Source organism: Athene noctua, chromosome 1 (assembly GCF_965140245.1).
Source record: "Athene noctua chromosome 1, bAthNoc1.hap1.1, whole genome shotgun sequence".
Lineage (NCBI taxonomy): Eukaryota > Metazoa > Chordata > Aves > Strigiformes > Strigidae > Athene > Athene noctua.
Genome location: NC_134037.1, coordinates 26,462,526 through 26,487,628, shown reverse-complemented (window position 1 = coordinate 26,487,628; position 25,103 = coordinate 26,462,526). Strand labels below are relative to the sequence as shown.

General features: G+C 35.4%; 1 protein-coding gene across 1 annotated transcript in view; it reads left to right on the top strand.

Annotated features, from left to right (window-relative positions):
* The window catches only part of CSMD1 (CUB and Sushi multiple domains 1), a 1,262,314-nt gene that overhangs the window by 238,189 nt on the left and 999,022 nt on the right, over positions 1 to 25,103 (top strand). The window lies entirely within an intron of this gene.

Sequence of the window (25,103 nt, the reverse complement as noted above, 5' to 3'; positions counted from 1 at the left end):
GAAAGAACTCTTACTGAGATAATGCTTTAATTTTCTACCGTGCCTATGATATTTGAATTAGAGGATGGATGTGCTCCTTGTGCTAATAGCGTCCTAGGGTCTCTCACCAAATGTGGCACAGAAGTAGTGGTGGGCAATACAGTAGTTTGTGTGAGGCACAGTCTCAGTGAGTATTATGCAACCTCTGGATATGCTTGTCAGATTAAATCCTCCAGGTGACCAGTGCCTGCCTTGCAGATGAGTTAAGCTGTAAATTGTTTGACCTTGCCAAAACTGAAATTCTTCTCCATCTCTAAGTAAATACAATTATTAAGCAATTAGGGACCTTTAAAGGTCAGAAACTGGCATGTCTTATATGTCCAAATACCACTGAGGTTACAAAGAGGCTTTATGTAAGATAGTAGATCTTGAAGCTTTTCACAATTTCAAACTTTGGTGTGTTAGTTTCAATGTTGTCTTGTTTTGTGCTCCTCGGTCACTTGCTGGATCTGGACTGCAGAGTTGGAAAGCAAACACCACTATTGGTGCTGCTCTGTCATTTTCTGTTCAGGCATGAGATTTATGGAGTATTGTAAAACACTGCTATCAGTTCTGTTGTCTGATTACTCTTTTACATGCTGCTGATTTACTGTATATTTACAGTATACTGCTAAAACAGATGTGGGAACATCACCAATTTGTTCTGCATTTTAGTGGGTATCATCACGTATTTTTCACAAGAATAATGTTCTGACTGATTGTTGACTGAGTTCAAAAAGTTTTGAAAACTGTGGAAGGTGGTACACAGATACTGATGCTTGAGTTGCAGTGTATGTTCTTCATTTACTGTACTTAATTGACTTTTAGTACTTGTATCACCTTTGCACAAGGATTGATTTTTTTTCAGTCAAATGCTTTTATTATTAATAGCTAACACACCTGCTTGTTTTGCATTAATCTGTTAGTAGAAAATTGTTTCAAGGACAAGCACCAACTGATATTCTGTGGGTATGAGCATAGAAGACAGAAATTCCTAAGTACAATCTTGATCCCAATTAAGTCACTGTAATTGCCTCTGAATTCAGTAAAACAAGGATTTAATTTCCAACTTCCAGCAGTGAAACAGGTATTTTATTAATCCTCTTCTGTTTGCCAATTAGTTACCTTCATGAATAGTATTCTAAGGAAAAAAAGCATTTGTTGTCTTTGCAGCATGCAGAGGTTAAAAAAGCTGAATTTGAATGACAAATGTCTGTTGACATGTCTCTTACGCTGTGACATACCCTTTTTTGCACAAAGCACATTCACAGGTGCATCCCTCAACAACTGCACATTTCAGAACAATTAACTCAGCAGATATTGGTAAATTATAGTCTTATTTTTTTAGCTGACAGTGAAAATGCAAGAGAGCATCTTGGAACTTCTGCTTTAGGGTATGCTTTTTTTTTTTCATAGATAAAAATACATGATTAGATTTTGGGTAATTACATTTCTTTAACTATCGTGCAAAATCTGGAGGTTTTCCTTAAAAATAGCTGTATAACTATATAGCTTTCACAAACTATAATAATTAAGTAACATTAACCCCATATTTTTTTAGTTGCTAGAACAAAATTGGATAAAAATGAATAGTGTGTTCAACTAGTTTACTGTGCTGCCTAAAAGAGCTTTTTGTATGCTGAATGTGCACCAGGATACTTTCCCTGCATATTGATTGTAAAATCCAAGAAAATAGAAACATATATATATATATAGTGTATTGAAATGGTAAGGGAAAACAATAAATTGTTTTAAGCTGTTTGTGTGGAGGAAGAAAAGAGAAACAGATAGTTGTAAGAGGTATATAAACTTCTTTTAATGCATTATTGAAGCATATACAGACTTAAGTGATAAATTACACGTGGTAGTGATCATAGAGTATTGTAAGCTATGTTATGAGGAGCATGAGAAGTAAGTTAGTAGCAGGAGGAACAACGTAAACAAAAGTTAAGGCACTAAAAAGTGCTATTTTACATCTTCATATTTTTCTAGATAAAACCCAACTAGCATTCTGTCATTCTGTATAATTACTGAGATCTGCCATCAAAAATTCTCCTTAAAAAGATGGTTACTACTGCTTTATTTTTATCACTGTAAAGTTCACAGAACACAAAACAGGGTTTGAGATATATAGATATGTTTTATATATGGAAAACATAATCCAGGAGTGCAGCACAGACTGGGATGTACCCAGCTGGGGAGCAGCTCTGTGGAAAGGGACCTGGGGGTTCTGGTTCACAAGCAGCTCACTATGAGTGAACGCTGTGCTGCTGCATCAGCGACAGAGAAAGCCAACAGGATGCTGGGTTGCACCAACAAGGGCATCACCAGCAGAGATAAAGGAGTCACTGCCTCACTCTACTGAGCCCTTGTCAGGCCACACCTGGAATACTGTGTTCAGTTTTGGTTCCTGCTATACAAAAAAGATGTGGACAGGCTGGAGAGGGTCCAGAGGAGGGCCACAGAGATGGTCATAGGACTGGGGAGCCTGCCACATGAGGAAAGGCTGGGAGAATTGGGTTTGTTCAGCCTTGAGAAGAGAAGGCTCTGGGGAGACCTTATCACTATGGTCCAGTATTTAAAGGGTGGCTACAAAGATGAAGATTCCCTTTTTGCAAGGAGTCACATGGAAAAGACAAGGGGTATTGGGTACGAGTTACTGCTGAGGAGATTCCGATTGGACACAAGAGAAAAATTTTTCACAATGAGAACAATCAGTCACCGGAATAATCTCCCCAGGGAAGTGATGGATTCCCCAAAGTTGGACACTTTTAAGATTCAGCTGGACAGGGTGCTGAGCCATCTTGTCTAGACTGCTTTTGCCAAGGAAGGTTGGACCAGATGATCCTTGGGGTCCTTAACAGCCTGATATTCTATGATTCTGTGATATATATATATATATATAAAAGGAAAAGTGAAATTTTAAGTCTAATGCTACCTGCTGTGATAATGCTTTGTAGGTTACTGTATGTTTGTTTATATAATTAAAACTCAAGATAGATAATTAATTTCACCATATATTATAACCAAAACACATGTCTCAGTTCTATATTAGTGAAACAAAACTTACTGTAAAGTTTAAGTCTTGAATTATCAGTTGATGGGGAAAGACTTCAAAATACAACAAAATCCTAATTAAACTGGGAAAAGATGTAAAATATATTTTTTATTTGCATTTTAAATTGTATAGGAGTTGTCATTTGGTATCAGCACACAGAATTCATGCGGATTAAATTCTTGCGGAGAAGAGATCCAGATGTGGTGCACTGAGACAAGGAATTTAGTACTCAGTTGTATTCCTTGTAGATTGTTTCCCTAAGTATCCCCTGAGTTAATTTCAGTAGTTCATATGCTAGCAAATATTTATTTTGCCTTTTTTCTTTGTTGTATGTATTAGATATAATGGTAATTGATAATATTTTCAAATAGAAACGAGAAATGTATCCATAGGACATAGGAGTAGGGCCACAGGCCAGCTCTGAAGAGTCTCAGTGAATAGGCAGATATGAACTGAAAATATTGACCTATTCACTTCTGTACTGCCAATAAATACATTATCTGCCACAAGCAAGTGAATTCAAAACAGACATTTCAAGAGTTTATGGTTTTCAAAAGTCGTTTCAGGGCTGGTTATACTACATGCTTATCTTCTACAGCTGAAAAGAGAAAAATGCTCACTATTCTAAGCATAAGTCTTGCTACAGTATTTTTTTCCTATATGCAGAATTCCTGAATAGGTGTTTCACTGAGAGTCATAGGGAAACCATAACAGGACTGGGTAAATAGGAGTGCCTGTATCAAAACCTCTGTTGCTTAAGAGGTTAGGTGGGGTGTGAGTGAGGTGTTAAGACCTTGAACTTTGAATGTTACACAGGTGGTGAACTGAGTTTTGTAGGTGTGATTATCTTCATCTCAGTTTATGGCCTGAGATTTCACATTTTTTCTATGTCAAATACAGGTAAATGTTGTAATCTCTGTGTTACAGTGTCTGTTGGTGAACATTACTTTTTTAGTATCATGCACTTAGTTTACTTATGCTTTAGTTAAGATCTGTGCAATATCTGGAATCATCTTTTTCAAATAATCAATTCAACCTTTCAGACAGTCCTGAAAAACTCTTAAAAACGGATTCCAAGCAATATTTTTTTTTTTCTTCTGAAACAGAAAAGCCGCTAATTAAATTATATACACTAATGGGAAGATGCAAATATACAGCCATGAATATGTTTTGCTGACACAGCTGTCAATTATTTTGGCCATACACGATACACATTATTTAAAAAGGGATTTTGAAATGTCAGCTTGACTTGATGGTTTCTCAGGCCTTCTAAGCATTATTTAGTTTAATGCAGCCTAGGTAATAATGTTTATTATTACTCATATTAGTTGAAATAAGCATTTTTGTTTTAATGGAGCAGTAATGGAAATTATGGAAGTTGCTAACGAAGCATGTAATAAAATAAAGCTTACCAAATATTTTCTGACAAGCAGATATCAATGTAATGTATACAATGTAATTCAGTAGCAACATGGTCCCTCTGCTTTCTTGAATCATGTAGAAATAATAGAAATTAAATAATAATTCTTCACAGTATTCTTTTTTTCTTGTCTCCCATATGTATATTCTGCACTACTTAATCCAAACATGGAGATAAAAAATGTTCTCTGATGTAAAAGTTTGTGCTTCTGTTTACTATTAAATATCTTTTATCTTAACAAACCAAGATTTGTTATGCATTCAACCTGTTTTAAAATTTTTAAATTTTGTTTGTTTTTGGTTTGGTTTGTTTTTTGGTTGTTTATTATTTGTTTGTTTCTTCGGAAAACGATTTCTATCTTCCTTCTCTCCAGGATCAAGAGAAGAGTGAAGCAATGAGGGGGTGACTGACTTTTCTGCAGAACTGCTGACACTGCATCAGCAAGAGTTTTGTGCAGTTTACAATTCTTTATTTCTTTTTTTTTTCTTCCATATGAAAATGTCATATGTAATTTTTTTTTTACCTTTTTATTGTACATAATTTTCTATGAGTTGATTTCAATGTATAGGATTTTTGTGTGTCTGTGAGGTGGTGATCTTGTGAAGAAAAAATACAGGAATGAGTATGGTAACCATCTTTTTTCCACCCAAAACTTTCCAAGACACAGCACAAAGTAACAGAAACTGAGCTAGTGTTCAAATTTGTAAAATGAGATTATTGAATAATTTCAGCAGGATATTCTGGTATTTTGGACAACTGTAAGAAAAGGAAAACCACTATTGTGCAAATTGATTACTGATTTCCTGCCAGCAGAGATGCCTATCAATGACTATTGCTCCCCTTTTTATATTAAATCAGATTTTTGTTGGCTTTTTCATCTATTAAAGTATTTGGAAGAAGGAATCATTGATAGTAGAGGGCTAAAATGTGGTTCATTATATATCACACAGCTCTCTCAGGAAAGAAAGGAAACTATGACCTGATCAGCAGGTTACTGACAGATAGTTTCTGCCAACCATGAAAAGAGCATTCAATGGAAGGAAAGATAATTTATGTGTGCAATACTGTCAGGTTCAAGTTCATATATGACAATTATTTTTTTCACAGGTGGCAAAATGCAAAAATCCTATGCCCAAAATTTTTAGCTTACCTATTCAAAATCTTAACCTTGCTAATTTTATTAGGAAGCCTACATACTAAAAAGATTTAATAAAAAATTTATTAATTATAAAGTCAAATAAGGAGTCTGCTTGTTAACAACAAGCTACTTCACCAAGAATTCTAAGCCATATTAATTACATGTTTTAGGCTGATATTAAATGATGGTCAACTGTAAAAGAATATAATACTTCTTTTTTTGAAAAACCATGGAGTATTGTTTGAACTCCCACCTAAGAAAATTCATTTCACAGTTAAGGAACTATTAATTCTTGGAAAAAAAAAAAAGATTAGATTCGTTCAGCAAGTTAAAGTAATGCATGAATTTATACCGCAACATTCTACATCAGTTGCTTAAAGCTTCTACAATGTATTTATTTAAGTTAGCATGTTTTTCTTCAGAAAATTAATGTGACACTCACCATAATGAAAATATAGCTGTGCTCAATTTCTTTGTCCTCTATGGAGATAGATCTTTTTTTATCTGAATCTGGCCATAGTACATCTTCAGAGAATATGCAGGTGTTGCTTTTTTGCCTCTTCCATACTTTGCAACTGGACCTGTATAAGTGACAGCAGTGATTTGGTGCATTTCTTTATAGTGTTGCACCATCAAAAGTATTACTAGTAAAGGGAGACAGAAGGGGAGAGTTAGGATGGGCTCCATAAACTGTTAATTTCTGTAGTTTTAGAAACTTTAGCATGTGCTAGGTAATCTTACTCTTTCATAGCTATACAACCAAATTTGATTTAAGGGCATAATAAAAAAAAAAAAAAAAAAAGGTATATAATGTTATATAAACACCTTTCTAATAAAGTAGAGAAGCACTGCACATTATTTAAAGATACCTTATAGTAGCCTGCTGAGAAGAAAATGTTATTCTTTATGAATAGGTTCTAAACGTTTCACATTCCAATGTTTTAGAGTAGATCTTTGACTTCAGATGATGTGCATATTTGCCTCCCTTGTTATTTGTTATTGCATATGGATATAGTACAAACAATTAGTTATTCAGCTTGAAAGACTCACATTTATGATCATACTAAGTCAAACACCCATATATTCCTTGATTAGTTGTTTTACAAAAGAGAACACCTTGGGTTTCCATTGTCCAGTATTTAAGCTACAAGATCACAGAAGATTGCAAGTTGTGAGTGTGGTTATGGTTGTATATGTACTTGAGTATTGAAGAGCTCAGTTTACATCTTTTCTCTACCTGAAATCTCAGAATAAGTTTTAAATGTTACTTCACTATTGCCCAAGTATAAGAAAATTGTCTTCATTGGTATGGTGTCTGCTTGATGTACACAGGGAACTCACATGATCTACAATATTATATGGAAAGCCTCTTTGATTCTGTCATACTGATGAGTTTGTAATCTGCGGAATTACAAATACTTTAAAGATTTTTTTCAAACACTGCTCAGTACACAATTTGGCATTTCATGCTTTTTTGAGAGGGTTTTGTTTTTTCAGATTCCCTTCATTTGTGATGGTTTCTGAAGCTTCTGATCCCTTCACGATTTGGCATAGTAACTATATATACACATTTCGACACTTACTTAAGGATTATTAATTTCTGTGAGGTCTCACATTCATTTTATTCTCAAAACTCCTTAGGAATAGGATACTAGAATCCATGAATAATGCAAATAAACAGTTTGGGGGATTGCAGCTCTTAAAATTTAGATGCACCTTAAAGAGTCTTTTAATGTAGCTTGGTAATACAATTGACACCAAAAAATTCAGACAACTATCTGACTAAACAGGTGATGACATTAACTTGGTTGTGTAAATAATTTTCACTCTTAAATACATTAATTTTTGAGAGTGAGGGTAATTGCTTACCTTTATTATCTCTCACCTAAACATATATTACATGTCTTTGTACATAAAGCCATTTTATATGTCTTGTTCAAAATATATTCCATCTTGTTCAAAAAGAGACTCCTTTTTAGTTTAGATGATATATGTTAAATTGATGTAATTATGTACACAATCCCTACTGATAAGCATCCCTAAATGCTGTGTACACAATGACTATTACAGAAGCTCCTAGGCAGAGATCATTCAGTTCCCTTTCCTTATATTCTGACTGCAAGCTAATAATTAAATTACAGCCTTTAAATAATTTGAAGCTGGACTCCTCAATGAGAAGAAAGTCCAGTCATCAAAATCTGGCAGCTTTGGAGATATGTTACTGTACATCTTTATGTTTTTTTCAGAGTTTCTATATAACTGTGATAGATATCTGCTAAATTAGTACTGTGATAGATATCTTCTAAATTAGTACATAACCTGAATTTTGACTGCTTGTTTGATTTAGAGATAGGAAACATATTTTATCTGTTAACTGGCAAATTAAATGAAAAAAAGGTTTATAAAATATAAATTATTTGTCATATTTCTGATGAATGTAATTAGGTTAAACTGTGAATCATGTTCTTTTACTGTCATCTGGTAATTACCTGCCTGTCTTAACTGAGTCTCATGATTATTGTCTGTATGATCATAGTCTGGTTTTGGGTCATCCTGTGCTGGACCAGGATGTAGTAATCATGGGACAGATACAGCATCATAAATGTTCAGGCATTTGAGACAAACTCTGCAGTCTCTATGCTCTAAATTGCTGCACTTGAAAGTTAGCATCCTCTCCTCTGTGAGCCAGTCACACACAATCAATTCCTCTTGTAAAACAAATTTTGTAAACAAGTGTTCTCATAATCTTGCAGATCTCAATATTACTTAAGAGTCTTTCCTCAGTTTTTATCCTGTTTGTATTCACAGGAGCATCTGCTGACATTATTAGGGACACTGGGTTTTGACAGTGATGTTTTTCCCACTAATGGAGACTACAATATGCTTCCGCTGAAGTTGTGGGTTATTCCTGTTCTCATAATTTCATTTGAGTGAAAATGATATATGCTCATCTCCATTTGACTCAAATTTATTAAGAAAACTAACTACTCAATGGCTAACTGTCTAGAAGTGCATATGAAAGTGACACTGATCATAAGGGAAGTGAAGGCAAATTTTCATAACAGGCTCAATACCAGCTTGGCAGGGAACCACACCCTTAGAATACTTCTTACTGTTGACTGTCTACTTTTTCATTGATTTATCAATATTCCCTTCCATCTGCAGACATCATGTATATGTTGCTGTCTTTCAGCAAAAAGATAATTAAAAAAACCCCAAACAGCTTTGCTTATCTCCCATTCCCCCAACACACACCTGTGCACTGTGGTTTTCTTTGCAGAATCTAGCGTGACCAGTGTCAGAAAGAAAAGCAAAATGACAAAGAAAAGAACAGATCCCAGTATTAGACAGCATGTTTGTCTTAGCTGCTAAGGCAGGCTAGTTCTCTAGGCTTCTGAAGTTAAATATACATAAGGCAGCCATAAATAACAAAATTATGATGAATTTTAATCCAAATTAATAGACTATTTAAAAATCCATTTAATATTTTTTAATTTCTTGAGATAATTCTTTAATTCATGAATTAAAGAAAAAATTATGTTATAGGACTGGTGATGAGTACATTAAAGTCTGATAAAAAACACACAAAACCTTTTCTTAAAACTTGTAACATTTGAATGCTGAAGCTAACAGTCCATAGGTATATTTTTTTAAAGAAAAACAACTAATTTTAGCAGATTTTGTTTAGAGTATTGAATTTAGAACAGCAAATCACGAGTTAAATTAATAATTAAAATAATTAAAAACAAGGGGCACAATAATCCCATTGATCCAGAATAATTCTTATTGATAAGGATTCTTTGAAATTTACCAATAGGTATTAAAGTTTCAATTACTCAAAGCATAGCCTCCTAAATATTGCCTGCAAAAATATCCTTGAAGTATATTTCTGTATCAGTGTTTACCTTTTGACACAACTTTTAGCTGATCATACCTGTCTAAATAGTACAATGAGAGCTGAATTTCTTTTACTTTTCCCATGGGATTCTTAAAGCAACTTTCAGCACTTTCTGTGGCTTCCATTGTGTCATTTTGTTGAAAGTGAATTTTTATCTCTCACCACAATGACAGAATGACATAAGGATTTTCTCAGTGACCCTTTCCTCACCCCTAGAACTGAGCTAAGTTATTTACTGTTTGGGCAAGGAAAACCTTTTATATTCATAGGGCTCACAGACAGAATAGCAAGAACAGTGTGGAGTGCATGGGGTGAGGAGGTGAGAACTGAGGCATAATGGCAGAAGAGAAGAGAAAGTGGGGGATACCAGAAACAATGTATTAAAAAGATTATAGGTATGCTAAACCGTGCATTTAGGCACACATACCTAATTTAACTCCTGCACTGAATGACTGTAATTTAGTACAGAAATTGTTTCTCCACCACGCCCACTGGATGTGTCGGGTAGCTCAGGACTGGTTTTATCCAATATCATTGCAGAATATATGACTGAGCCATTAATTTTGATACAAACTGCCTGATCAGGGGAAATCTGGTAAGAAATCCATATTTGTAGTAGAGCAGATGTGTTACCAATGACAGGTAGGAATTTTTTTATGTAACATTGTTCATGGCAACTTCTTTAACTTTGGTACATCTTTCAGCTGAAATAGCCAGCAACAGATAGGTTAGGGAATTCACTTGAGAGGTATGGAAGTCCAGTTTTAATCTCCCGAGTTGCCTTGTTGAAATTAAGGACTTGGTGGTAATGTCTGAGTCTCACTGTCTCCTTTTGGAACTATTCTACTTTATTGACTAATTAATCATTTATGGAAACAGAAATAAGCACTGATTTGGTGCCATATCTCAGTGACCGAGGGTTCTCTGGGAATGTGAGTGAGACTAATTGCTCCTATGCCTTTTTCAGGTAAAGCGAATGCTTGAACTAGAGTGTGTGCCCTGGCCACCAAGCTATAGGCTACTTTATGGTTGGGTTTGTCTTTGTTTTTTAAGAAAGGCTGTGCAAGACCTGATGTGTAATGGTAAAATTAATTTAAATACCTTCTATGTGTGTGTGTGTGTGTGTGTGTGTGTGTGTGTGTGGTGAAGAAACAATTTGGGTTTGTGTAATTATCTGCAAAATCTCCTAACTTTAAAAATCCTTTATGCCCAAGATGTATTGCGTTTTTCTAAATGAACAAGTGCAAACGGTCTCTGAGTTACAAGCTTCCTGTTTGCTGACAGTTCAAGCCTAATGCTGCCAAAGGCATTGTGAACACTTCTTTGTACTAGTTACCAAATGAGCTTAGGAAGTTGGGAAGCAACAATCCCAAGAATCTCAACAAATGTTTGGAGTAGTAGACCCTTCATGAGTCTACTTTCTGTTCTGTGTATTGATCTGGTTTTCCCACAAATACAGACAAATATCTTAGTCTATTTTAGAGAGCATCTTACCTTATCACTCGCAGCTTCCCTTATAGTCAATACAGAGAGGCAATTTTAGAGTAATTTATCTAATTTATGTTACACATCAATTTTAGGTTGAGATAAATTATAGCATAGAAATGCTTATTCTCTTCATAGGCTGTAAAGGTTTGATTCTGAGTAACTTATAGAAAACATTCTTCCTGTCAGCATGGAGGTGAAATGGGCATGGCCCATGCTTTCTTTACAGCTCCTTATTTTGAAGAACAGGTGCAGTACATAAAAGATACCTTGGAGATCTTCCTGTCTCAGTTTTTTATCTAAGGAACCCCATTGTATTGCAACTCTAAACTAGATTATACGTACCAAGAAAATCTGGTAAACCCTTCTAAGCATGTCAGAAGTCTCTTTTCATTCTTTCTCCTTCCTCACACTCTATTCTCCTTAATCATCATGAAGGACAGTTTCTGACTGGTACCCTGGTCACTGTGTAGGAACAGGTGGGAAGAAGTCTTTTCATATACTCTTAAACAGGTTGCTATGTCCAGTTTATCTAAATTCAGATATTTATAATATTTTACAAACTATATATTTCTCTTCATGCTAAAAAACGCGCAGTCAGAATTACACCTTATATACCATGCAGGAATTAGCTTATTTGTGGTAGGTCATAGTCCCTGAGTGGAGTAGGCAGATGTAATATATGTTAATGAAGTACAACTCTACACACTGTAGGCACTCTGAGGCACAAAACCACATAGTGAGACATTTGTATAACCTTAAATGAGAATACCTTTTGTATGGCATTTTCTGTATTTATTATAGACTTCCAAGAAAATGTTACCATTGGGTCCAACCAAAGAAGATGAGTTTTGCAGTTAGTAGTCAAATACAAAGCTGTGTAGGGTATCTTAATTCTCTATTTCACTTCCTGGGGTTGTTTTCCACCATCACCAAGAGAGGTCTGAGCAAACACAATCTTAAGACTATGTAGATATTTATTTATATTTTACAAAATGAGATGGCTTCATTACTACTTGTTTTACCTTTGTGATACATTTATTTTTTTAAAAATCTGTTGCAGAAACAGAAATCAGGTGACAACACAACCTAGGCAGCTGTTTTCTTCTTTTCTGCATCTCACACTTACTGCTTTACATTCATTAATATTTCAGTTAGGTGAATCATCTTTCTAACTTCCATCAATTTTTATTCTATTTTATTAGAAAACTGTGTAATAGTCAGTTATACCCTTTCCAGGAATGTTTGTGCCTCTTCATACCAGATCCATTGGTGTGGTCAAAATTAGGTGAGCTTCTTAGGGCAAGTATCTTGTCTTTTGACAGTGTTACATCCACCTCCAGTATGCTGTAATGTGTTTAACAATGAAGAAACAGAGGATGATTGGTTTAATGTGAGACCGCTGTTCTTATGTTTGGTGGGTTCCTGTATGATAGGAGAGTTCTTAATATATGGATAAGCAAGTTTTGTGTCTGGTGGCCTATTAACACACCTTGTTAAGGAGTAAAATCTGGGGGAGATACTGAGTATTTCAGAGGTGTACTATCCTTTCATATATTCAAAAATTGTAACAGTTTGCTGTTACAATTTTGAGAACTCTCTCAGAACTTTTCTCAGAAAGGAAAGTGAGACAAGATCCATGGGGATGAAGTAAATAGGTAGGGATTCCCAAGAGAACCCTTGACCATTTGTTCACATATTTAAAGTAAAGAGGAGAGACAACCTCTTGTCTCACAGTTTATGAATTAGCCATCATAAAATTGATTAAACTTCCCTATTAAATATACAGTTATTTCCTTTAAATTTAAGCTGCCATGTCAGAAAATTAAATCAGAAATTCTTTTGTGACAATGAATGCAGTCATTTGTATACTTTTATGGAAACTCTGCCTTATTTTTTTTACTAAATTGAGGATGGTTGTGCATTATCTGACAACAGAAATTTAAAAAATTATTTACTCTCTGGTGGAGGGGGAATACTGTGGGAATCATTGATTAGTAGCATAACTTCATGTAGCAAGAGGTGAAGAATTATAGGGGTGTTATGGAAAGCAATCATAGTTAAAATTTATAAAAAAGAAAATTGTTTTAAAAGGTAAATAGTCCTTTTTATTATGATAGAAGCACTGACTAGAAAAAACTGATATTAAATGAAAATATGTTTTAAATAATGTCCAAGGTATTATTACTTTGAGGAATTTATTTCACATGGCTTTGGTTAGAGTACAGTTCCTGTCTAATATTAGATGATACAAGACAAGCGTGCAGCCAAGTCAAGGGAAATGGTAAGTGACCATCATTTCATAGAAGTTAGCAAAACCACAGTGTTGGGAAATAACATTTTAGTCCATATGTGTCACATTTGATTTTACCTGTCATATCTTTCAAAGGCTGATATCAGCCAACAAATAACATTGTAAATTAATTAGATTGCTAACTTTTGTTTGAAAATGTATTTCCATGACACTATGAAACCAAGTAGTGGTGCTATTGTGCATATATCAAACATTGCACGAATCACTTTTATGTTGGACATAATTTTATTTACCAGTTATAATAGGAAAGAGTTAATTAAAAATGTATACATTTTTTCTTAGTTTTGCTTTTTCTTGAAAGAGGTAAAGTACTGAAAAGGAGTTTTGAAAAACTTGCAAAATTACTTTGAAGTTTCACACACAGTCACTGAATAACATCTCTCTGTACAGTAAAAGAAGGACAGATTGTTTGGGGGTTAAAAATTACAGTGTGGAGTCCTTCAATAAATGTTCCACAGCACACAGAACATGAAGCTCTGCTGGCACCCCAGAAGAAAACCTTCTCCCACAGCCATAGTTTAATCTTTTTATCCTGTTGATATTATGGAAAAAGGATGAAAATGGAAAAAACCTCCCTTTCCTTATAAAGATAACACACCAAGCCATCAAAATTTCCATTGTGTGCTACAAGCATGACAGAGAAAATTGAGTGTAACAAGTAAACACAAGGGTCATGAATAAGATTTTTTCTTTGATTTTTTTGTTTCTTATTAATGTTTTAGGGCCTTTAGCCAAATGTTCTATGTCATACTGTGTGAAAAAGATGTTAGTTTCTCTGCTTGGTGTGAGATGTTCCAAGTTTGGAAGAGGTTCCCAATAAGAGAAAAAAAAAAAAAAAACAAAAACAAAAAAACCCCATCAGCATGAATAACTCAATGTTCTTTAGTATGGAATGAAAAGAAAGTTATTTACATATAAAATTTTTAAAAAATTACACTCCAGCAGTGAATGAGTTCCTAATATCAGATTGAAAAGGGGCCAATTTCAGGCTCATGCATGGGAAGTTTGCATGTGAATTCCTTACTTATAATGAAGGTAGCTGATCACAGCATTCAGTGCACAGTGACCTAGCAGTACACACATTGACATCTGTGATAGAAACAAAATTATGTAATTGCCTAGCAAATTGACTTTTAAACAGTATCAGTTAAACATCTTATTAATAAAGACTCAGTGGATATTCAGTGCCGTTTTAGAAGATGTTTAAATAAGCCCTTGTAACAAGAGTAGAAACTATGGCTTCAAGGAAATGTTCACAGCTCGTTTTGGATTGCGCTAGCGACTGCACAGCATTGACTGAAGTTGGAAAGGCCCAAAGAGCACTGTGACTGATAGTGCCACTGTCTGCCCATCACCCAGAGGCTCCACAGTTGGTCTGTGTCTGGCGCTTTTTTTTAAAAAAAATCAAAGGTTTCTTGAAGCTTTTCCCTCCATCTAACTGAACAAGATCCTTTGTCTCAATGTGGGGCTTAGATGGCCCCTTTTATGTTTTACCTATCTTTTTTTCTGGTCTTATTTCAGATTTTCCACCCATGATCTTCCCACATCTGCCAAAATAAAATTTGTCTTATGCACTTACACTGATTTGTCATTTTTTTTTTTTTTAAGAGAGAGCATCTTTTAAACATGAGTATTGTGAGTCAGCAACTGAGAAGATGTGGACTCGGAGAAAAACTGAAATTCATTTGTGTGGACATAAACTAGGTCTGTGAAACTAAAAATGATAAACAACTGCTATTTTTTTAATTCCAAGAAGCTTAGGATTCAACAACTAAAAACAAACAAACTCTGCAGACACACAGGATTTGTCTTGCAAAGAATTAGAGGAGAGAAAGTATTTTATTCACAAACAAGGCTTTCAGAATCTATCTGACTTCAAATGTTTACTCCAAGGATGACATTGGGAAAAATGGCAAAGCATAAACCACATATGAAAAGGACAATTATTTAACATGAATTCAAATATATGTTGATGTGGATCTGAGGAAAGGTTTATTTTAAAGTATACAAAGCATTTAAAGAACACTTTTTCTACATTAAAAAAAATTATCATAGAAGGATTCCATGAAAAAAATAGAATGCTACAGCCATGAATTCTGAATCCCTCTTAAAATGCTGCTTCTGAAATCCTCATTTTCAAATGCTGTGCTTCTAACTCCTAAACTGAGAAGAAGCAGAGGAGCAGAATAGTGTGTTGTATTTTTCAAAGGACTACAGTATACCACAGATTACCAAAAATATGTAATGCCAAAGAAACTAGAAAGAGAAGATGCAGTTCCTATAGATTTATGTAAATAAATAATTTGTTCAATTTTTGAATTATATATTTTAAATTTTAAAATAAAGCACTAATTTCTAGCATTATAATAAGGAGCAGAGTGATTTGTTTTATAAAAGCTAGTTTTCAAAGCTATTCAGCATATTTGGCAGCTTTTTACTAACTGTTCAATCTTGCTTTCACAGTATAGTCTTGTCCTCATTTATTTTTTGTTGCTGCAACCATTAATCATAGGTTCTCTCATTCTTTTCATAAAGACTTTGCCAAAAGGAAAGCTTGTCAACTTTAACGTTTCAAGATATGGAGCACAGAAAGGGAAACTTATTTTAATATTATACATTCTTTAGTTATGAGTACTGTTCCACTGTTTGGAACAAGTCCTCTGTCTTGTCACTGATGGAGAGAGAGGATTTTTTCTGCACCCAATCTGAATAAGTCTTTGCAAGCCTATAAGCACAAGATAGAGGTGATAGTATCTTCTCAAGAGGAATGTGTTAACACATTCTTGTCTATAACCTTTAATTACATATGCTCAGAAACACTGCTTATATATAGGAAGACTGCCTAAAAAGAAGGATGAATATGCTTAGCTAAAGCTTTAGCTAAAACTATCTATCTTGTTTCGTGGCAATGTTTCTTTAGGAATAAATTGATTACTGTAAAATTGATTATTTTGCTTATTTTACATATTTAATATAACTAGAGGCATTTGACATCACATTGTGGAAGTGAATTATGATATATCCTGGTACAATATTGATATGAGCAGACAAAGTTTGAGGTATTGAATATAAAATGTCATGACTAATTATAAAAAGGAATTTAAATAATGACCTTATGCTTGATTTTTCAAGTGGACAGCTATAAAGACAAATCCAATAAAACCGTCTTTGCCTGTTTTAATAGTCTTTACTGGCTGTATTTGCATGCTATTGATTAGTATGAAAATTTAATAAAGTTTATTCATTGCAGAACTGAATTTAAAAGATTTCATTTGTTATTGTATTACCTCTTTCCAATTTTATATCTGAGATCTTTATTTGGTCAAGAATTTCAGTAGTTCATAAAACTATTTACTTTAAGAAAACAATGTGGAAAGAGTAACTCCATTACACGACACAGGGTGTAATACATTGCTTAATAAATGCACCTAAAAAGCCCCATGTATCAGAAATCCACAGGGAGGTTGCCTGAAGCATACTAGGTTGGAGTAATTTGAATTCAATTTAACTCATTGTTTTCTTCAAATAATGGAAATTTCACATTCATTCCATCATAATTCACTTGAGCCACAACAACCCCCTGCATGGCTACAGGCTTGGGGAGGTGTGGCTGGAGAGCTGTCTGGAAGAGAAGGATCTGGGGGTTCTAACTGACAAGCAGCTGAACATGAGCCAGCAGTGTGCCCGGGTGGCCAAGAAAGCCAACGGCGTCCTGGCTTGTATCAGCCATAGTGTGACCAGCAGAAGTCGGGAGGTGACAGTCCCCCTGTGCTCTGCACTGGTGAGGCCACACCTGGAGTATTGTGTCCAGTTTTGGGCACCTCAATACGAGAGAGATATCGAGGTGCTGGAGCGAGTGCAGAGGAGGGCAACAAAGCTGGTGAAGGGCCTGGAGAACAAATCCTATGAGGAGCGATTGAAGGAGCTGGGACTGTTTAGTTTGAGGAAGAGAAGGCTGAGGGGAGACCTCATCACTCTCTACAGCTACCTGAAAGAACATTGTAGAGAGGTTGGTGCTGGTCAATTCTTGCAGTTGATTAGTGACAGAACAAGAGGGAAGGGCTTTAAACTGCAACAGGGGAGGTTTGGACATTAGGAAAAAATGTTTCACTAAAGGAGTGATCAGACAGTGGAATAGGCTGCCAGGGATGTGGTGGAGTCACCATCCTTGGATGTATTTAAGGGTCATTTAGATGAGATGTTGGGGGATATGGTGTAGGGGGGGACTTTGTAGAGTAGGGCTGATGGTTGGACTCCATGATCCCAAGGGTCTTTTCCAACCTCATTGATTCTGTGATTCTGTGATTATTCAGTGTATTAGAGTCGCATTAAAAACCTGAGTCAGACAGACATCTTTTAGAAATAGGAGACTTCCAAAGAGATTTTTCTGCTTTTAAAAATATCACTTAATCTCTTTCATATTTGTGAAACATAGTGTTTTCAAAACATGGTGTTTTCATTAATAGGTGTTCTCTTGCTAAATGCTTTAATATTTATGGCATCAGGGATCTTTGAGTGGAAGCTGTAGAAGTATAAAAAACTGTTATAATTAGTGTAAACTAATTTTCCTTTCCTGTATCTTGGTGAAAGTGCTCTGAGATCCTGTTTCCAAAGTGTTCACGCTCCTTTGTTGTTTTCAGAAAAATATCTTCAAAATGCAAGGTTTGCAAATCTGTATTTTCTGAGCACCTTTCAACTTTATTTATGCTTACAGGTTTTAGAGACTTGAGACCATAATCCAAGGGAAGCAAGATGCCAGCACATGTGGAGTTTCCACAACTCAGCAGTAAGGCAGTTTAGTATGTGCTAAATCAAGTCTTTTGTTTGTAATTGTAAAGACAGATCCAATGAAGGCAGCTGTAGTAACACTAAAGTGACGTTTATGGGCAATAAAAGACACATTTTTGACGTAACACCTCTTGGATCTTTAAATGGAGAAAATAAAGTGGATATAGAGCAGTAAGTATATTACCTCACAGCAAACGAATGCATACAGCAGAGTCACTGGGATAGGCTACAGCATGTGTGATACTTGGGTATACGATGATGAAGAGACAAGCGTGTAACCGGAAAATATCTTCCCGTTGCCTCAGTGAGTCATGGAAATGTTGCTCTGTCCTGCTACCTCCTAGAGTTAGCAGTGCCCTGATAGTACCAGAAGAAAGGTTTCATAGCAGAGCCAAAGCTTCTCTCAAATTTTCTGAGGCCATTAAGAAAATAGATGAATATTTGGATCTTGTGTTTCTCTTTTCCTCCACCATATCTACTTCAGCTGTTTGTGCTTCTTACATCTCACCTAAGACAGCTGATTAGAAATAGAGATGCTGTGAAACTAAATGATCCCTCAGACATGCTAGAAGTACCGCACTGTATTGAGATTGGCTGTATGTTTTCTGCAATCACAGAAGGGCAGAATCCTTATGTTTTAGTTAATTCCCTCAAGTTTATGCTGGAGTGAATTTCAGAGCCAAGTTCAGAGCAGAACTGCAAAGTCAACTGATAACAACTGAAGACTGAATTTGTTTGAAACTTGGGGGAAACTTGGTAAGAAGCTGTCAGATCAGCTTCTGCAAGCATGGGGCTGAGAAGGAAACAACTGCATGCAAAGCATATGGTACAGTGCTATCAAGGTTTTCAGTATTATGCAGTAAGCACATTGAATCCAGGGATTAATTTTTGAACTGCATTATTGTAAATATTGAAATAAGTTCAAGATGTAAGGTAGATTAAGCACTCAAATTTCTGCTATCTATGGTGGTTAAAATGGTAACAATCTAGTTTTAAAATTTTTATGGATAGCTCCTTAGAGAAAACAGAATGCTTCCCCCACCCAAATAAAACAAGAAATCAACAGCCCAAAGCCAAAACCGCAGAGAAATAAATGTTGTTTGGTATTTTCTGCATGGACTTTCTGTCAGCAAGGAGAAAGAGGAGACATATTTCTTGCAGATCAAGGTTATCTCCTGGCATTTTTTCATTGTGGGTAAGGGAAAGGCAGTCTGAGGGATAAGGCAGGAATAAAGAGAAAGCGGTAAAAGTGTAGATTAGGTCTACATCACAGTGTTAGTGAACTCCTAGCAACCCTGTTAGCCTTGCTCGATTTACCTGATTACTGTTAATCACCCGTTATGAAACTCTTTCAAATTCTCCATCAAAATGGGCAAGAAAATACTGGTTCCACAAAATTTAGCCAAGTGGACAGATGGACTCCTGGGAATTGTTGTCTTTTTAGTGCTCTTGGAGGAATTTAATAAGCAGGGGCTGTAATTATTCAGATTTTAAGATTCAAGTTGCTTTCCTCAGTGACAAATAAGTGACCTATTGAGTCATGGTGAGGTTTTTTTTCCTAAAAGTTAGCATCCAGTTATTTTCAACTCATCATACTTAAATTATTTTCTTGTAAGTACATCACACATTTATTTAGAAGACAAACATCAATAGAAGTTTGAGATGTTAGCCTCTTACCTGAACTGGATAAACACCTCCAGGTGCACAAATAGGGCAACAGAGCCAATACAAAGCATTTGTGAATTGCATAATCATACTAATAGATTTATCTTTAATTGGTATGACAATAATTTCTGCAGTGATTTTCCTGATCAATTCCTGGATTAGGCAGGAAACAAGACAGCTTAACTCCTCATCTCCTAATTTTTTTAGTGAAATCCATGTGTAAGATAAATAATGAAGTAAATTACATCTAAAGTGTTCAATTTTAGCACACAAAATTACATGCAGAAAAACAAAGTGAATTTGTTGAATAAAGCAAATCCTCCTTTCCCATCTTCATTCACTTTACCTTAATCTTGATTATTCTTTCATTCCTCTGCTTGTTGCTCTTTCTACTGGAATTGAGTTCTTTTATTCTTACATGTAAATTGCTTTTTAAGTAACATAAACTAAAGCCCAAAGTACATGGTAAGCATTTATTTGTCTCCTTTACACTTGGCTTCCTCTTACCTGGGGGAAATTTCAGACTTTACTGATTCAAGCAATCAATCTGCTTGACCACCACGAAGTAGAACATGAAAGAAGTAGAGATTGATTGTATTAGGGCTTATTTGCCCAGAGAAATTAAGGTATGTTAAATCACAGTGTTAATTTAGAGCGTTGACTACTCTGTACTAACTAGATCGGTAAGAAAGCTTGGTTTGCTGACAGGAGGTTGAAAGTATTAGTTCATCCTGCCCACACTCAGCACAGGCAGCATCATGTCCCTGTGTGATGAGTAGAGTCCAATTTGCTCTATGTAGCTTTTCAGCAAGGGCAATTAGGTTGTGCTTAACATGGCACTGTGTGTTACTACAAAGCTTCCTGCTGGTTCAGAGTGTGGGCAGACTACAGCTCTTATCTGTCTGCAGAATACCTTTATATGCACAACCACAGAGTGCCTTTAGGCAAAGGAATTTACTCTACTTGAAAAAAGGGTATCTAACATTTGGTTTATAGTAAGAGTGAGAAATCAGTGAATAGCTAGTGTGCTTAATTTTATTGTGCATTAACATTTATCAGCAGGTAGATAAGTCTTTAGCGTAGAGTTCCATGGTATGGTTCAGTTGATACAGCTCTATGCTAAGACTGGAAAAAGTGGTCCCGGTCCTCCTCTACCCTCAGTTGCCACGTAATCACTCTGCCATACTGCCTTGCACCAGGACAGTGATGCATCTAACAAACCCATGTAATTCCCTACACTGGGAAAAAACCCTTAGTCATATTTTTGTCTTTGTTTAAATACTTAAACCAATTTATAATGGATTGAGCAGAATGACATTTACCATTGTAAGGAAGGAAGAAACACATGTCATGTTGAAATTAGAGATAAGAGACTATCCCTATCAGGAGCATTCTAGCTTGTTCAATCATATTGTAATCCGTATCCTCCATCTTCAGTAATACCAGTTTTCACGTTTAGCATTCTCATAAATTCAGATAAAGTGACATTAGAATAAGGAATAGAAGTACCAGAAATTAATCTGACAAACAGATTTTCATTAGCAAATGCTGAAAGATGTATTGTTTGGACTTTTATAGATTAACTTTGTAGAAAAATAATAGTGGTTTCCTACATTTGTTATGGTTCCAGGACAATCTCTGAGGATACTGTTTTAGGACAACCAGAGGCAAATGTCATACTTCAACTTTCAAACAGCTCTTACTCAGTGAAATTAGTGAGTAAAGAAGTGGGTAAATTGGTATTTGAAATCTGATTCCCACCAATAACCTCTTTAAGGGGAGGAGAGGGGATTGTTGCTTGTTTGTTGTGGGTTTTTTGCTTGTGAGATGGAGAGCGTTTAGAAAATAGGTAGAATTTCTGTTGTTTAAAATAAGATAATTAAAGCTTGGAAACAAGAGTACTGGTAAGAAGCAGTAGCCAGAAGCAAAAGGACCAAACTCTCATACCCAGGAAATCCCTTCCATACAAATATTTCCTACCTACATATTCTAACTGAAAAAAAAGGAAGTTTGAATTCCTCCTTACCTGATAGGCTTCTTTGGTTTCGAAAAAACTTTTGCATTGTCATGCAAAATTCTTCTGCATTTTCACTTCTGCAGAAATTTTTAACTTTGAATAAATTAAGTTTTCATACAGACCAGAAGTACATTCACTTCTTTTGAAGGTTTGTTTTAGTTGGTCTTACACAAACAATTCCACTGGGCTTGCTGAAAAATGTAGGTGATAATTGGTTTGCACTGCTCAGCAATGCAGATCACATACTTAACAAAATTGTCTTAACTTACTGTTTAATGATTTTTCCTTTTATATTTAATTTCTTTACTGTGAAAGTTTGTATCAACTCACTTCATAAATTTCTGAAAAATTAATGTTAATTGTCAACATCATGGTCAAATAAAATATCACAAGTAGACTATCTTGAAACAGAAAGATATTCCTGTAGTGAGAGATGGGGAAATATTTAAGTTGTGCCTGATAGTACATCACACAAGGCTCTCGCTATTAGCTTTAGGCCCTGGTTCCTAATAATTTTTTTTTTTTTTTTGTGGAGGGACCTGTCTGAGTTCTCTCAGAAGCCCCAGGTCCATCACTGTGAAGTGCTTTGAACAGAAATGAATTGCTAATCATCTTTACATATTCATTTTCTGGTATATGACATAGAAACTTTTGTTCTCCACTCTCTTCATGTGTGGAAAAAGGAGTAAAAGAAGCACCTTCTGTCCTCAGCCTTTGGTTTGCCTCAAATCTTTGAAGTGTAAACAAAACCTACTTTGAAGTAAATGCTAAAATCTACCACTTTAAAACAGGTAGATCCCCTAAGCTTTGGTTTTCCTTATTAGTAATATAGAAGAGATTATCAGATCTCACTGATGTAAGGTTTGCAGTGTTTAAGACACTTAATGCCCTTTTTTATTTCATGTTTACATTGAAGTTAAGCCGGACTGGTATCTTTCATGTCTGATTGTAGTTTCTTTACCTGAAAGATATAATTTTTTTACAAGACACCTCTTACTTTTAGTATATCAGTGTTTCATGACACCATTAACTTTCATAAAACATCATCACAGAGAGGAAAAATATCTGAGAAGACGTGTATGTGTCACCATTCTTCTGTATTGCACTTCAAGTGGGTTTACGTGGTGGGTTTCTTCCGTCCATTTTAATTTACATTTTTATTGAACTTTTGCAACTATTCTTGGTTTTAAAATATTAAATACTTTTGGTTTGGTCAGTCATAGTTAGCACTAGATTTATAGGACTGCCATCTGACAGTCGTCTTTCCCACATAGCTGTGGAGACCTAAAAGGAATATCATCAATGTAATGGTCTGTTTGTGACTTTGGAAGACAAATTTTAAGAAAATGACTTGTAGCTGAATATCTTTTATCTTCAAAGATACCTGAAAGCTTACTGCTTTTGTTAGCTGTCAAGAATGACTGAAAGGAGGGAGGAAAATGTCAGAAAGGAGAGGAGCATGTAAAGATAGTAACTAGGAACCAGAAAATTTGAGTTTTATTTCTGATTCCTTCTCTAAAATCTTGTGTGACCTGAAAGGTATCACAAAACCTGGCAAAATCCTTTTTTCGTATCTCAAATATTTCTGTAATGTAAGACACAAAGCTATGTCTGGGTGAAGAGAAACTCCGCCAAATTTCTTGAACCTGTTAGAAGAAGATGTAATTTTCTTCTCTATAAGTAGTAGTCATCCTTGCACTTGAGAGAGAGACAGGTGTTGCAGTAAAGCAGCATGTTACCAGTTTCCTTTCTTAAGATCTCTGAAATACGAGCCAGCATTACTGATTATCAAGGGTTCCATGTAGTGTATTATCCTCACTTCTGAGTTCTCCTGCAGAAACCAAGATAGATTCTGGTTTGAGCTGAGTTTTCCATTCTTAGATAAAAATAAAACTATTTGGAAAAATTGATTTGATTACTTATTAGCAGGATCAAAGAAGAAAAGGAATAATACCTTTTTCTGATAGTTCAGTAGGTATATATTGGTTCCAAAGGTGATCTAAGAGGGCAACAATGAGTTTCTATATTACCTAGTTCAAATAGGAGTTTAAGTTTTGTGACTTTTGTCTCAGTTTTAGTCGTTTTAGCACTAAAGTAAAAAAAGCCTACATAAACCCATCTTTTCACAAGTACCTTTTCCACAAATTAAAAAAAATGTTACAGATCTCTAAAGAATTTATGACACTAAAATTAGCTCTCAGCTCGTGAGTTTAGGTTTCCAGTGTGGGAAGCAATGTGTGATCACTGACTGTTTGTAATCTTGCTCTTTCCCGAAATAAAACCTATGAGGTTTATGTGTTTATCTTGAGGTTTAGTAGGAGCTGTGAGAGCTGATTGTATGGGTTTGAACAGAGCTGTGTAGCAGTTTCCTTTTCTGCCATGTGAGCCAGGGAAAATTCTTTTTATGTGCTTGCTGGAGTATGGCCAAAGTCTTGCATCCCCTGGTAAACCCACCAGGAAAGTCTGATACTCCTTTACTTTCCAGAAACTGCCTCCATTTTGTCCAGTGCATTGGAAGTCACAAACTGGTGTGGATGAAGCACTTTTCTCACAAAGATGATATCAGCACTAGGAGTGGTTCTCCATTTCGTCATGCCCAGTAGTGATGATGAGCTTCTGGGTGATAGCAGGAAAGGAACCATTTTGTCATGTACAAATCTGTTAGTAGAGGCAATGTCTGTGCCTAGAGCCAGACCTGAAAAAGAGATGACTGTGTCCAGCTGGAGGGTTTTCTGGCTTGGCTTTCTTTTTGTTTACTCTTCATACTGCCAATTTGCACTCAAGTTCAAGACTGTTTTAGAAGATCGCAGGAAAATTTTTACTTTCAAACCCCTTCTGAGCCAAAGCAAAATACTCCTCTACTCTAAAATGTCTTCCTACTTCAGCCATAGAACTTCAGAAAATTGGTAATTTTCTCAATAAATAGCCATACTGTTAATTTTATTCTTTAAAGAAACTGTATTCTTCATTAATCACTGTACAGAATTCTCAGTGATGATAATGGGACTGCCCAATTTCTAAGAAGCCCATGTTGTGCTGCTTGCATGGAGATGTACTAATAAATAGCAAGCTGTATTAAGGAGGATGTTATCCCTCCTGCTGCCTGTATCTGTGAACTGACTGCTTTGCAAATGGTTGCAGTCTGCAGATCTACAATCAATGAATAGAGATGGAGAAGTGTTTTTGTTTTGATGATGAGTGCAAAGAAGAGAGGAAATCCAGCACAGACAATACAACATTGATTCAGAGATAGCGTTCATTGCATTGCAGTTAATTTCTAATTGTTATGACTCATTTTGTAT